This window comes from Emydura macquarii, unplaced genomic scaffold (assembly GCF_026122565.2).
Source record: "Emydura macquarii macquarii isolate MOO-44397 ecotype Brisbane River unplaced genomic scaffold, CSIRO-AGI_Emac_v2 contig_2473, whole genome shotgun sequence".
In the NCBI taxonomy this organism is placed as follows: Eukaryota; Metazoa; Chordata; order Testudines; family Chelidae; genus Emydura; species Emydura macquarii.
The window spans coordinates 11,793,997-11,809,009 of record NW_027132610.1 but is presented as its reverse complement, the minus strand read 5'-3'; the positions used below and the strand labels follow the sequence as shown (position 1 = coordinate 11,809,009).

General features: G+C 41.7%; 1 protein-coding gene across 1 annotated transcript in view; it reads right to left on the bottom strand.

Moving 5' to 3' along the window:
• Positions 1–15,013, bottom strand: part of KL (klotho) — a 54,647-nt gene that overhangs the window by 23,905 nt on the left and 15,729 nt on the right. The gene's annotated exons all lie outside the window — the stretch shown is intronic.

Genomic DNA, 15,013 nt, shown 5'->3' with positions numbered 1-15,013 from the left:
AATCTTTTAAAACCTTTTATTTCTTTATTTTATAAATGAATGAATAAATTAATTAAATCTGACATTTCTTCTTGTTCCAAAAAAAAACAAAACAGTTTTCAAAACAGATTCTGGCTCATAAGGTCTGATTTAAAATTATGCATAGAATTAAGAGGATTTGGAAGAAGCTTAGACCTGGGCAGGAATAGCAGTCAATGCCCCCTTCACATACACTATAAATGGGTTTAAGGCTACTAAATCCAGATGGTCAGGAATCTCATAACCCCAACACAGCTCAACTCTGCCCCAATCCTCAAACACACAAAGATACACTCTCTCTCTGCACCAACCTATTCAGAGTCAAGTAGGAGCCCCATTCTACAACATGCAGGAAATGCAGAGACATCCCGGTATAGTCACTATTTCCAGCCCTCCCTCAGGATTTAAATTATACAGAAGGCCTTCCTGGTGAATATATCACTGATGCATAGATAATTGCTTCTCATAGCTGAATTTTAATACAGAATTATCATTCAAAGCTTCCAGTTGCAGTGAAAATCCAGTTTTATTAAGAACTAATTGTTTAAACATTATCTCTATTGTCATCTCTATTGCCATAAAAGACAACCATATTTCATAAATGTAACTACTGAAGAGAAGCTAATTAAAAATTCCAAAATTTTACTGTTCTTACAAAATCTCAATTCTCTCTGCTAGGAAAAAGGCAATGAGAACCAAAAGGACAGTTAAAATTATGGACAATCAATAACAGATAATGTGCATTTTCATTTATTAATATTGTATCAATAGTTTAAAATAACACATGTAGATATACTATTTATATAAGAACAATGGATTGTGAGAGAAGTGAAAATTAAGAAATAGTAATTCTACTTTAAAATCTCACAACAGAGGCATGAAATCTGAATTGCAGAGACAAGACAATTTTGTCTTACATTGAAACCCCATTCTGCTGACAAAAGGGGGGGAGGAAATATCATGGTGTCATGCTGTCTGGAATGGTTCACGACCATGAGTGCCTACTTCAGGGCAGACTGTCAAAAAATAGGACAGACACCCCAAATTGGTGGTATATTCTATAATTAGATTTCACCAACCCAGTAACAAATGTGAACTACTGGATCACTATAAGAGTCTTACTATGGAGTCCCAGATAGTCCCCTTAAGTTCTCCAGTCTATCTTGCCACCCAGGCAAGCTGGACTATGTCATAAATGGTCACTTACACAAAAAAAACCAACAAAATATTCAGGTTACACCCAGTCCCAAGACACCACTCACTCATCCAGGTCGATTTGTATATTAAATTTCATATGAAGGACAATTCTGGGAGCCAATTCTATAGTAAATTAACTAAAGGTTTATTAGCTAAGAAAAAGGAATCAGAGTTGTTGAGAGATTAAAGCAGGGAAAAAGATATGTACATGTGAGACAGTTTAGAATTTCAAAAGATAGCAGAGATATAGTAATCTGCCAGTTTCCCAAAGTCTTTTAGGGCTTCTCCGAGGATCTCCATCTTCTTTTCCATTATTTTGCCCTGTTACAATCCAAACAAAATATTTTTTTCCTGTGTCCATATTTATAGCTTCTTCTCACAGACACCAAGCTAACAGGATGGCCCGCATGTGCATCCTTTCTTTTATGATGGGGAGAGAGGAATGCACTTAGAAACTTTGATCTCACATATTTGCTTTTCATGCACAGAAATTAGCGATTTCCAGTTAAAGTTCTTCATCTGCGTTACACAATGATTCTTTCTTTGAGGAAACTGGCAGATTACTACATCTCTGCTACTTTTTGAAATTCTAAACTGTGACTCACATGTATATATATTTTACCTGCTTTAACCGCTCAATAACTCTTATTCATTTTTCTGAGTTAATAAAGCTTTAGTTAGTTTACTATAGAATTGACTCTCAAAATTGTGGGTTACTTTGTTACAGAGGTATATACAATGCAAATGTTTGCTATTACATTATAATATGGTACAGATAAGTGAAAACAATGCATGCAACATCCCTCCAGTTTTGTATGAAGTTTAAACACTAAACACATTCTTATGTATTTTAACATCTACTTTAAATTATACTAACACACAAGCAAGCTGGTCTAGCTTCCTACCGTAAGTTTCTCAGTTCTTAGCTGGCACCTGCAGCCTTGGCCATAGTTGGCATGTGGTTTACCTGCATCACACATGGCATGAATATCTTGTGACGATGACAGTAACTATGATTTATAAAATACCATGAGGTAGCAGACATGCATCATTAGGTGCTATTCTATGGATGTTTGAGGGTAGGCTGCTGATAGCCAGCTTCAAAGTCACCCTCCCTCCCCACCCTGAAGACAGCAGGATCTGGGCAGGGAAGCCTGGGTCAGGTGACCCACTCTCTCTCACAGACACCTTCCCTTTGTGCAACTTCCTCCACAAATCCCCCATATGTTTTCTCATAAAGATGGCATCTACTCTCACTATGTGCACCCCTCCCACCCCAATCCTTTAAACTGACAGCCAGAGACACCCATCATGCATACTCCCAAAGATTATGATTTCTCTATGTCAACTGGAAACCCAGTTCATGATCCATATTCAAAACACCTGTACCACCTATATGCTGTCCTTCTGTGGAACACTGTCCCCCAAGGTTATACAGGGAGTGGCCCGTATGTCCTGCTACTTGCCCTCTAAGGGAGAGAAATAGATGCCTCCTGCATCTTCATATCCTCCTATCCCAAAACAAAGCCAAAGATGTGGGGACTTCTCACAGCTCAACCCTTTCTTCATAGTAGAGAGAAGAAACTGGAGCTGGACAGTTCACCACTGATAAAAAAGAAAGTACAACAACGGCCAGCCACTAAAGTTCTGATATGATGTAAAAGTCACATTTATACAATAGATGTCTGCCTTCTGCATTTTGCCTGGGTAAAAGAAATGAGACTATTTTTGTGGCAAAAACCCTAACACACACAGAAAACAACACATCATACATTCGCTCTCATGATAATGGATGGAGTGCCGCTCAACATTACTAGGGTGTTTGGGTATAGTTGGTGTATGGAACCCTGGAATTTCTGTAATGAAAGTCTTCTAGAGCTAAAGCTGCAGGAGGCCAGTGACAGAGCCTAGATAGCTGGTAGACATTTACTATCTGTTCCTTTGTCCTTATTTGACATCTCAACTCTTGATAGTGTAGCTACAGAAAGCAAAGACTAAATTATGGCTCATGCAATTCAGTTTTTGGTTGAATTTGATTAAGACCACCAATATCAACTATTTACTTGTATTACTGATACTTTTACTGGGCCTGGCTTGCTTAGGCATTTTTGAGCTGGTTGCTCTGCTTGGCATGAGCCTGGACTGATCTGGAACGTGCAGTGACCATAACTTTTATATTTTGGCTTGAAAGGAGGTGCCTCACTAAAATGGCCCTCTGACCCATTATACAGTCACTAGTCTGTTGCAAGTGGACCCTATCATATGCTTTCAAGCCACCTGGGTCCGGGTAGAGTCTAGTCACCATTTCTTGCTCTTGGACTCTAAGGCTTACACTCAGGTTCAAGTCTGACACTTTTTGGGGGGATATGAAACATTACCATCCAGACACCCTAGACCCTGAAACCTCTGAGACCTCTTGAACTCTCCAATTACTTGCAAACACTTTCTCAGCACCCCACGTAGGTTGTGGACAGTCTGAGCTTAATAATTTAACCTCTTCAGTGACAAGATGGCACCATATCAAGGAATATGGGTTTAGTAGCAGAATTTCTTAACCACAGTCACTTTACTCTTAAAGTAGTTGAGAGTTACAGCTCTTTGAAAATAACAAAAGCCCTGAGACACACCCTCCCTACCTTAATCTGAACTCACCCTTTCTTGTGCATCTGTGGTTCATCAGTGTTTCAGGCATGGCAGAACCCCTATTGCCCTCTCCCTCTCTCTCCTGCCAGTCCTTACATAGAATCATAGAAATGTAGGGCTGTAAGGAACCTCAAGAAGTCATCAAATCCAGCCCCCCTGTGCTGAGGCAGGACCAAGTAAACCAAGATCATCCCTGAGGGATGTTTGTCCAACCAGTTCTTAAAAACCTCCAATAATGGGGATTCCATAACCTCCCTTGGAAACCTATTCCAGAGCTTAACGTTTATAGTTAGAAAGGTTTTCCTAATATCTAACCTAAATCTTCCCTGCTGCATGATTAAGCACATTACTTCTTGTCCTACCTGCAGTGGACAAGGGGAACAATTTATAATAGTCCTTAACATATTTGAAGACTTATCAGGTCTCTCTCTCTCTCTCTCACACACACACAAAAGGTCTTTTCTCAAGAAGAAACATGCCCCATTTTATTAACCTTTCCTCATAGGTCAGGTTTTCTAAACCTTTTATCATTTTGGTTTCTTTCTTATGGACTCTCTCCAATCTTGTACACATCTGTACTGCTGAGAACAGGAACCAGAATTTCATCTGAGGCCTCACCAGTGCAGAGTACAGCAGGGCAATTGCCTCCCTACATACAACACTCCTGTTAATACATCCCAGAATGATATTAGCCTGTTTCACAATGGCATCGTACTGTTGACTCAGATTCAATTTGTCATCCACTATAATTCCTAGATTCTTTTCAGCAGTACTACCACCTAGCTAGTTATTCCTTATTTTGTAGTTGTGCATTTGATTTTTCCTTTGTAAGTGAAATACTCTGCACTTGTCTTTATTGAATTTCATCTGGTTGAATTCAGACCAATTCTCCAATTTGTCGAGGTCATTTTGAATTCTAATCCTATCTTCCAAAGGACTTGCAAACCCTCCTATTTGGTATCATCTGCAGATTTTATAAGCAGACTCTCTACACTGTTATCCAAGTCATTAATAAAAATATTGAACAGTACTGGACTCAGGACTGACTCCTGCAAGACTGCACTGGATACACCCTCCCAGTTACATGTAGCAATGGTTGGTCCCCCTGCACAGAACAGAACCCCACTCTTAAATTGGATATCTGTCTCTGAGTCATGTGCTTAAACTGTGAAGCTCCATATCCACTACTCATATTTGCCTCCCACCCCCTTTTGTGGGCCCCTGTGTAGAAAGATCATTGCTCCATGGGTAGGTCAATAGTTGAAAGTCAATACCCCCATCTTGCAGCTTTGATGGCTCTCAGTGATGGCCTTTCAATGAGGTATCAACTCTCTTTCCCCAGCAGAGCATCTGTCTGGAATGCAGCATAACAGGCTGTCCGCAGGCAAATCCAAACTAATGCAGCCACAGTGCCAATATTTCAACATGGGTAAAAAACATACTTCAGAATTTGATACAGCCATATCACACTCCATCACAGAGTTCAGCAGAGAGATGAGATAAAATTAATTTAGGAATATATGAGTATATACCAGCCTGCCTGCTACTCAGGATTCCTGCCCAAGATAACCAAGACCTCCTCAGGCTTGGCATTGGCAATACATATTGTGCCGTTCAATTTCAGTGTCAAACTCTATGATTATCTTTATATTTTTACTAGTGGCAGATCCAGAAGAAGACTTTAGAACCTCCTGACTCCCAGGACCATGCTTATTCCTCTATGCCATGTTGTCTCAATTGTAACGGTGTTTTCTGAATCAAGAACAGTGCGCTAATCATTTCACAAATAAACTGTGCTTGCCATGCTCAAGTGAACTATCTGCATTAACTCTCTATTTGCATGTTAATGAAACCCTGCATAGTAAAGTGTTACCAAAACTCATTTAGCAATACAAAGAGAAAAGATAATTGGAAAAGACATGCAAAGGATTTTGATTACTGAAAGTACATTAGATATATCTCCAACAAAAATGTCATAATTTAATCTTGGATCAGAAGCCCTTTTGAATTGCATATAATTATCAGTGTGACTTGGAAATATTAGAACATGATTAGTCAGAAAATATCATGTACAGGAAGAAGAAAAATGTAATCTGTGTTTTTTCTTACCATCAAAAGGAAGGATGTGAATCTAAAGTTACAACAGAATGTGTCACATCTCATGTATTATAACATATTGAGACCCAGAGTGAAGTAGGTTTTATCTACACAATCTCTGAGCTGACACAACATTCCCTCCCAGGAGAAGATGACAGCCCCAGCACAGGATAAAGGACAGATATGGCTGTCAGAAAGCTAAGATATTTCTTTCATATCTGGAAACTGCTAACATAAAATATTCTATATGTAAAGTTTAGTACCAATTTGCGAGCCCTTGTTGTAGACAACATGCCAGGCATTTAAGATTTTTATTTCTATTCTCTCTCCTATTACTTCCCATAAATATCTCTTTGTCTCTTTATTACTTCTTTATTAGAAGAGGGCGAACTACTTTGCAACAGACAATTTACTGAACAAAATGTAACCCCTACTTCTAATTGCAAATATCGGAGACCAGAATTAGATTTTTACAAGTATGTCTGGTATTTGATGAGTGCTTTATATGAACATATTTCAGCATATGGGGTGTTTATAAACTGTTCCCTGCAAACACAGCTTCAAGTGTTCACTGAATTACTATTCAGCTAAATTACATGATTTAGATTAGATGATTTAGATTTAGATTAGTCCTGATTTAGATTAATTTATGTTTCGGCTTTTCTACTATGCTGATCACTGTAGAATCTGGTCACCTTACAAATGTAAGTAGATTTATCCACACATTCCCTAAAAAATGGGGAAGCATTATTATTTCTATTTTAAAGATGGGAACAGAGATTAAGTAATTTACCCAAGGGCCAAAAAGGAAGTCTGTGTCAAAGCCAAAACTTAAACCTAGATCTCTTAATTCCAGGCCAGTGCCTTCATCCCAGAGCCATGCCTTGGGATGATGCCCATGCTCACAAAAATGTTGAGGATGGTTGCATAAACAACTGTCCAAATACATATCTGGGAGGGAAGACACTCACAAACAACCTTCCCTTTTCCCTGGGCACAGAGAGGATTGTGGGGCACTGCTCAGAATAAGGACCACATATCATATACATAAGAGGCAAGTTGATCTGAATGTACTAGGTAATGTCACAGAAGTGGTGGAGGCAATAGGACACATATCAGGCACCACCAAAATAAATAGTAAGCCAAGACAATAGGTGAAAGTTATTTTTCCATTTTAATTTTGAATGCTATTTTTCAGGAGTAGGCAAAAATACCAGAAAAATATGAAGGTCTGGCAAGCCTTGGACTGTACCATCCTGCCTGCACATGGGAATCAGGTATAACTGGTACCAACAAACAGGTCATTATCAGTGACCCAGGGAAATAATAGTTGATGGAGGCCCAGAGGAAGGGATGAACAGAAGATGAAGTAGTCAGGGTGGAAGATGAAAAAAGCAGAACTCCACTTGCCTACAGGTAGTGTGAGAATGACACTACCAACCACAAGGACAAGTGAGGCATAGCTTCTATTCAGATCAGAACCCTGAGGAGAAGGAATTCCAATGGCAAAGGTGAAGAGGAAGAAAGAGAGCTGCAGTGAGACAAGCTACAGAAGCAGTACAACATGAATACACAAAGATTCAAACATCAAGGATGACAGCTTAGATTGGGAGACGAATGACCCATTTCTATGAAAAATTTAATTTGAACCCTTTCCTGCAATTCTGAGACAAAGATGATTTAGATATTATTTCTCCAAGCTTTTGTGCAAATTTTCTGTTGTAAAAATCTAGCCAAACTGAACTGGATACAACTTCTTTGTCCCCTGATGCCTGAAAAATTCCCAGTGTGTTTGGTTCTAAAGGTATTTTTACTGGAAGACCTAAAATTGATTTGTTACACTCTTTTGAAATAATTCGGAAGCCTAAACATGAAAGGTTTCCTACTTTTGTTCTTGCAATTTACAAATCCCCCTCCCCCACTCTTCTCTTTTGAAGACTAAATAAGTTCAGTTCCCACAGCCTCGCCTCATAACTCATGTGCCCCAGCCCCTAATCATTTTCGTTGCCCTCTGCTGGACTCTCTCCAATTTGTTCACATCCTTCCTGTAGTGGGGGGCCCAAATCTGGACACAATACTCCTGAAGTGGCCTCACCAATGCTGAATAGAGGGGAATAATCACTTCTCTCGATCTGCTGGCAATGCTCCTACTAATGCAGCCTAATATGCCGTAAGACCTCTTGGCAACAAAAGCACACTGTTGATTCATATCCAGCTTCTTGTCCAGTGTAACCCCCAGGTCCATTTCTGCAGATCTTCTGCTTAGCCTGTCGGCCCCGTCTATAGTAGTGTATGTGATTCTTTTGTCCTAAGTGCAGGACTCTGCACTTGTCCTTGTTGAACCTCATCAAAATTTCTTTTGGACCAATCCTCCAATTTGTCTAGGTCACTATGTATCCTAATCCCAGTGTATCTACCAATCCCCCCATCTTAGTGTCATCTGCAAACTTGCTGAGGGTGCAATCAACCCCATCATCCAGATCATTAATGAAGATGTTAAACAAAATCCCCCCAGGACCGACCACTGGGGCACGCCGCTTGATAGTGGCTGCCAAGTAGACTTCAAGCTGTTGATTACCACCCATTGAGCCCAATGATCTAGCCAGCTTTCTATCCATTTTATAGCACACTGTTGATTCATATCCAGCTTCTTGTCCAGTGTAACCCCCAGGTCCATTTCTGCAGATCTTCTGCTTAGCCTGTCGGCCCCGTCTATAGTAGTGCATGGGATTCTTCTTTAACTTGCTGGCAAGAATACTGTGCGAGACCGTAACAAAAGCTTTGCTAAAGTTACCCAATATAGCTTTTATCTAGCGAACACAACAATATCAGTGAAGCCACGGCAGCACAGGTGGCAGCACAAGTTGTTTTTCACCTGGAGTATGCCTGCCTGCCTGTTCCCTCTTGAGAGGAAGGAAGCCATCGTATTTTTGAATCAGCGGTGTAGATATGTTGCAATCCAATGGTGCTCCTTCTCCCACATGTCTAAGAGATGGTAATTTCCCAGAAGAAAAGAAAGCACGACTCCCACCAGGATACCCCGAAGATGTCTCTGTTCCTGGAACTTGCAGTTTTCTCTCCAGCAGGCACAGCAAGGGAATTACTTTGCTGATCCCTGCATCTGACTGGTCTCAAAATGTCATAGTAGATTGATTAACTTCTTCAGGAGGAGCCACTGGGTGAGTGAAGTTTGGAGGGCGGTGTTCTTCTGTATGTTCCTGGGCCCATAGATGTGGAATGCTACCACTGCTTTTCTCTGCTCATATGAAGTTTCCAGCACATAAAAAGCTGGAGAGCCACCTGCTCACCACCTCCTACTTCAACTGGTGGCATGGCAGTTTGAGTGACTCTTGAAGCTCCCTAAGACTGCGGTGCACTGCACAGGACCAGCTGAAGTGGCCATTGACAGCAGTGCCTGCATCCCTGTATCCCACCCCTCCCATGAATTTCCTCATACCTAGACTGAGGTCGTGAGCAAGACAAGGAACAAGCTGGAAGCAACCACCACACTCTGCCTTTGTGATGTCTACTCCATTGTCCATTGCCGGAAACCCAGCAGAGCGGTTGAGAGGCTTTAGCCACACCATGACAGCACAGCTTCCCTACAACGTTTCCGGAGGTTTGCTGTTTTTCAAAGCTCCACATGCAAAACATGGCGTGCTGTGCACCCTCCCATCTTCAGTTACCCAGGCCACGCCCTACAGCACTTCTCACAGTTGCACATAGACCTGGAACTGCATGTTTAGGAAAAGAGAAGTGTCTAAGGTTCTGCCATCTGCGGGCAGCTGCAGCCATAAGGTGTCAGCAGCCCTCATCCACCACATGGGAGAAAGGAAACATATCCATAGCCAGCATCCTTGCACATTCTGTGGCCAGTGTCACAACCCTAGGGTGGCTGCAATCATATTTTTGCCCCCTCTAAACACACTCACCTAAGCTATCAAAATCATGAAAATCACTGATTGTGCCAACTTCTGCTCTGTAGAAGACCCAGAGCCTGGTTGCTTTTCTTCTAAGCTAACCTATTGCAGTATGTGCGCTCTGTGATCCTGTTCCACATGTGACAACATGCCTGATGTCCCCAGCCCAGACTGACCCTGCATCTGCATAACTGGCAAATGGCACTGATACTGTCTCTAGTATTAACTCTGAAGTGTTTGCAAACCCAGGAGGATGCCTGTTTAGTGTGTTTTTCAGTAGAGGCTTGGGGGATTGTAGCTGGTGACGTATGCTGCTGAGTTACATGCTGCATGGGGGGCACTGTCTTCCCCTCTACTGTTCCCACTGAAAACATGGCCAGGAGAGATGGCGTCTGTGTTTGTCCTCTCATCTGGGAGCTGAGACTAACAACCACATCCTGCAACTTCATGTGGTGCTGGACTAACTAGTTATACACGAACCTCCTCCACCTCTTCACTACTGCCGCCTACTGGTCACTTGTGTCTCAGGGAGATATTCCTTTCCAAAGGAGTAGTCTGCCTTGGGCAAAGTGGATTTTGCCAACTCCTGTTCCTTATGAGATTCTGGTTCCCCTCCCTACACTTCCTGGGGTTAGTGCTGAAGAGCTTCCACAACCCTTTCTCCACTGAGCAAGTCAGAGGTTGTCTTTCTTTTTCCCTACCCTGAACTGTTCCATAGAAGAACACTACTTCTGAGCAGCCTCACACTGCAGTCTATTAATTCTGCTGACAAAGTTTTGAGACAGGAACTCTGGGAGGGATGGCACAAGTTCACTGCTGCTTGTCCTACAAGCAGCTTCAAAAAATGTTTTTGCCCCTCAAACAACTTCTGCTTTAAAATTCCTCCTTTCATCTTGCAGGACTGGGGAGGAATGAAGGAAGGCAGGCTTACAATGGTGAAATAAATTATTGAATAATTACTGTCTTACACAGCAGTCGCGCCAGCAGCACAGCTACAGAGACGAGTCAGACAGTACCTACTATGCCAGAGGAACTATATCCTGCTACATTTCTTTCACTGAAGAATAAGATGCATCAGTCCAGGGGTGCAGGAACAATTTATAAAGTGGGGGTTCTGAGAGCCATTGAACCAAACTGTAAACCTTGTATATAATGGAAACTATTTCAAGCAAGAGGATGTGCAGCACCCCCAGCACTCCTAGTTCCAGCACCTGTGCATCAGTCTCCAACTTCAAGCAAACAAAGTAAACAGTCCTGCTGCAGCAACTCAGACTGGAATTTCACATGGGTAAACTGAACCAATGTGAAACAACATGCACTCATCCAATAAAGGAACACACACGTGACAACATGTGACAAGAGTGACTGACACATTACACTGTAATGGAATTTTTCAACTTCAAGTTGAAATTCTAAATTTGGAATGGAATTAAGTCAAAATAAAAAACTGAGTATTCTGATTTCACTTTGTTCCAAATATTTCTCAAAATTGAAATGTCTCTGCAAAATGTTTTGATTTCAATGAATCAGCAAATGTTGATGACAAAGTTCTAACCAGTTCTAATTCGTATATGTCATTTGGGGAGGAGAGGAAGTGGCAGGAATCTGAACAAGGGGTAGCTGAACTGACAGAGGGCACACGGAGCCCTAATGGATCCAGTTCACAGCTGATTGGACAGAGGTCATTGGTTATGCCAAGCAAATTATTATCAGGGAGGCAAACAGCAACATTCCAGCTGGAGTTGGAGCCAGCCTTACCTTGTGCCATAATTAATTAGTTGCTTCTCTGCATGTGGGGCCAGGATTAACTGGGGTCAAGTGACAGTTAATGAATACCTGGGCTTTATAGGAGAGCTGAGAGAGATCTCAGCTGTCTGGGGATTGAGCAGGCTTCTGTGGAAGGCCCAGAGCCATTGTCGTCCATCAGGTGCTCTATACCAGAGCCTCATTGTCACCTACAAAGGTTAAAGGAAATGGGGGACCGTCTTGCTGAGGACAGCCTGTGGCTATGTTTACAGTACAATAAGATATAAAATATGATGCCAACAACACAATAAAGTACATTATAATAATGATACCATGAATAATAAGGGCCTAATCTAATTTCCATTTAAGTTAATGGGTTTCTAGCACTGAATTTGTTTTAAATTAAATTAAATTGGGCTCTAAGTTAGTAAGAGGACATAATTAGTTATAGTCTGTAAAGTGAATTAACATCGCCTCATTTGACTACACAATGTATTTCAAACCAACTTTCTGAAAGGAGACCCAATAATTGGCATGGGACTGGGGTTTACAAATACTTGTGGCTTACAGCAACACAATCAGAATAATTAATTATTCAGTGACCAAGTTCAACAGTTACTGGGTCTGCCTTTAAAATGAGATTATTTAACTTCTATCATTTAAAAAAATTAACAAATTAGGTAAACTTTGCCCTCAGCTCTGGATAACTGATCTAATGGAGCTGCTAAATATTCAGAGCAATAGCTGAAAAAGAGCTGATTAAAAAATAGCTCTGACAATTACCGTGGATTTTTGTTGGATAGTACCATTGACTAGCTACAAAAAACAAATTACCCTTCGTTCTAAAGAAAACAGCAAAAGAATATCTTTATCTATCCAACTGTAAAAGCAAACATTCTATATTGGGATGGACTTGCAATGTTTCTAGTGGTGCCAAAGTTCCCTAACTTCTGCTCAGGACATTAAGCCATAAATAGATTTCTAAGTTGACTTTTGGACTTACAAAATAGCAAGGCATTTCCATAAAAATAATTTAACTTGACCGATTTTAAACTGTGCAGTTACTCTATGCCGTGGTGATAAATTGAAGTAAAACACAAACCCAAGATCTATGGCTATTAAAGCCTTAAAATTGGAGGAATAACTGTCTCAATTTCAGGGACTGCCGAGACTTTCAAAATTAATTTATGTTCACTAGAGCTGGTTGGAAATTTTTCCAGAACAACACTGTTCCACTGGAGAAACCAAAACAAACGCGTCGGAAACCTATCAGTTTTGACAAATCTCTGTCAGAAACCTTCCTGGTTTCCTGCCAGCTTGTGGGCCCCCCACTGCAGCCCACTTACCAGGCTGACACAGAGCCAGAGCCTCCAGGCTCCAGCTGGCCTGGGAGGTGGGAAACTGTAGGAGCCCCAGCCACAATGCATGCTGCAGCTCTGGGGTTTCCAGGCTCCCAACTCCCCATCAGCCTGTCAGGCAGACTGATGGGAAGCTGGAAGCATGGAACCACCAATTCCCAATCTCCAAGCCTCCTGGCTCAGTCAGGGTTTCCAAGGCTTTTAGACTCCCAGCTCACCGTTTGCCTGCCTGTTCTGAAATTATAAAAAACAAAACATTTTGGTTTTTCAAAAGAAATTTTTTTATAATCTTTGTTGCACAGAGAATTTCTAAATGTTTGTTTTTCAGTCTGAACTGGAACAAAAACAGATTTTGAAATCCTCCATGAAACTGAATTGCCATTCTCTTCCCAGCTGTAATACACACAGAAATGAAGAGTCATGGGTTTTGCATGTCAGAGAGGCAACATACTTTAATCTGGGCAAATTCAGAAACTCCGGAAGATAGTTATCCAGGAGCAGATGCTGGACCAAGTTATATCACTATAAATCCAAAATACCTCCATTGACATCAGTGCAGATATACTGTGTAAAACTTGTGTTAAGTGGCAGAAGACTCGGTTCCAGAATTTAATTTTCAATTCTTTGCCCAGCCATGTAATGCTGAATCGGTGTAAGTTATACTACATTACCAATTATGGGTGAGATACACCAGCATGCTCTGGCTGCTTTGAGCAGCTCAGACAACGCCAACCAGCCATAAATCTAGTTTAACAGGCAAGTTAAACCATTCTTACAGCTGTCTTGCCCTGCTGAAGCAGCATGAGGTGCCTCGAGCATGCCCATAAATCTGGTCCCCATATCCAGTTTTCTGACCAAATTAAATTGATGTCTAATGTACATCACCTTTGAATTTTGCTTATTGAATCCAACTCCCACTGTTTGTACTTTACCTCGCACCAGCCTACTCTATCCATGCAAGAAAAAATACTGTCACACTGGTTATCTGCACACGTGGAAAAAAGCAAATATAGTGCCCATCTTCAAAAAAGGGAGGAAAGAGGATCCAGGGAACTACAGACTGGTCAGCCTCACTTCAATCCCTGGAAAAATCATGGAGCAGGTCCTTAAGGAATCCATTTTAAGGCACTCGGAAGAGAGGAAGGTGATCAGGAACAGTCAACATGGATTCACTAAGGGAAAGTCATGCCTGACCAACCTGATTGCTTTCTATGAGGAGGTGACTGGCTCTGTGGATGTAGGGAAGGCGGTGGATGTGATATACCTTGACTTTAGCAAAGCTTTTGATACTGTCTCTCACAGTATTCTTATCAGCAAGTTAAAGAAGTATGGGTTGGATGAATGGACTATAAAATGGACAGAGAACTGGCTAGAGTATAGGGCTCAACGAGTAGTGATCAATGGCTCCATGTCTAGCTGGCAACCAGTCACAAGCGGAGTTCCCCAGGGGTCGGTCCTGGGGCCGGTTTTGTTCAACATCTTTATTAATGATCTGGAGGATGGGGTAGATTGCACCCTCAGCAAGTTTGCGGATGACACTAAGCTGGGGGGAGTGGTAGATACCCTGGAAGGTAGGGATAGGATACAGTGACCTAAACAAATTGGAGGATTGGGCCAAAAGAAATCTAATGAGGTTCAACAAGGACAAGTGCAGAGTCCTCCACTTAGGAAGGAAGAATCCCATGCACAGCTATAGACTGGGGACCGACGAGCTGGGCAGCAGCTCTGCAGAAAAGGACCTGGGGGTAACAGTGGATAAAAAGCTGGATATGAGTCAGCAGTGTGCCCTGGTTGTCAAGAAGGCTAATAGCATATTGGGCTGCATTAGGAGGGGCATTGCCAGCAGGTCACGGGAAGTGATTATTCCCCTCTATTCGGCATTGGTGAGGCCGCATTTAGAATATTGTGTCCAGTTTTGGGCCCCCCACTACAAAAAGGATGTGGACAAGTTGGAGAGAGTCCAGTGGAGGGCAACAAAAATGATTAGGGGGCTGGAGCACAGGACTTATGAGGAGAGGCTGAGGGAACTGGGCT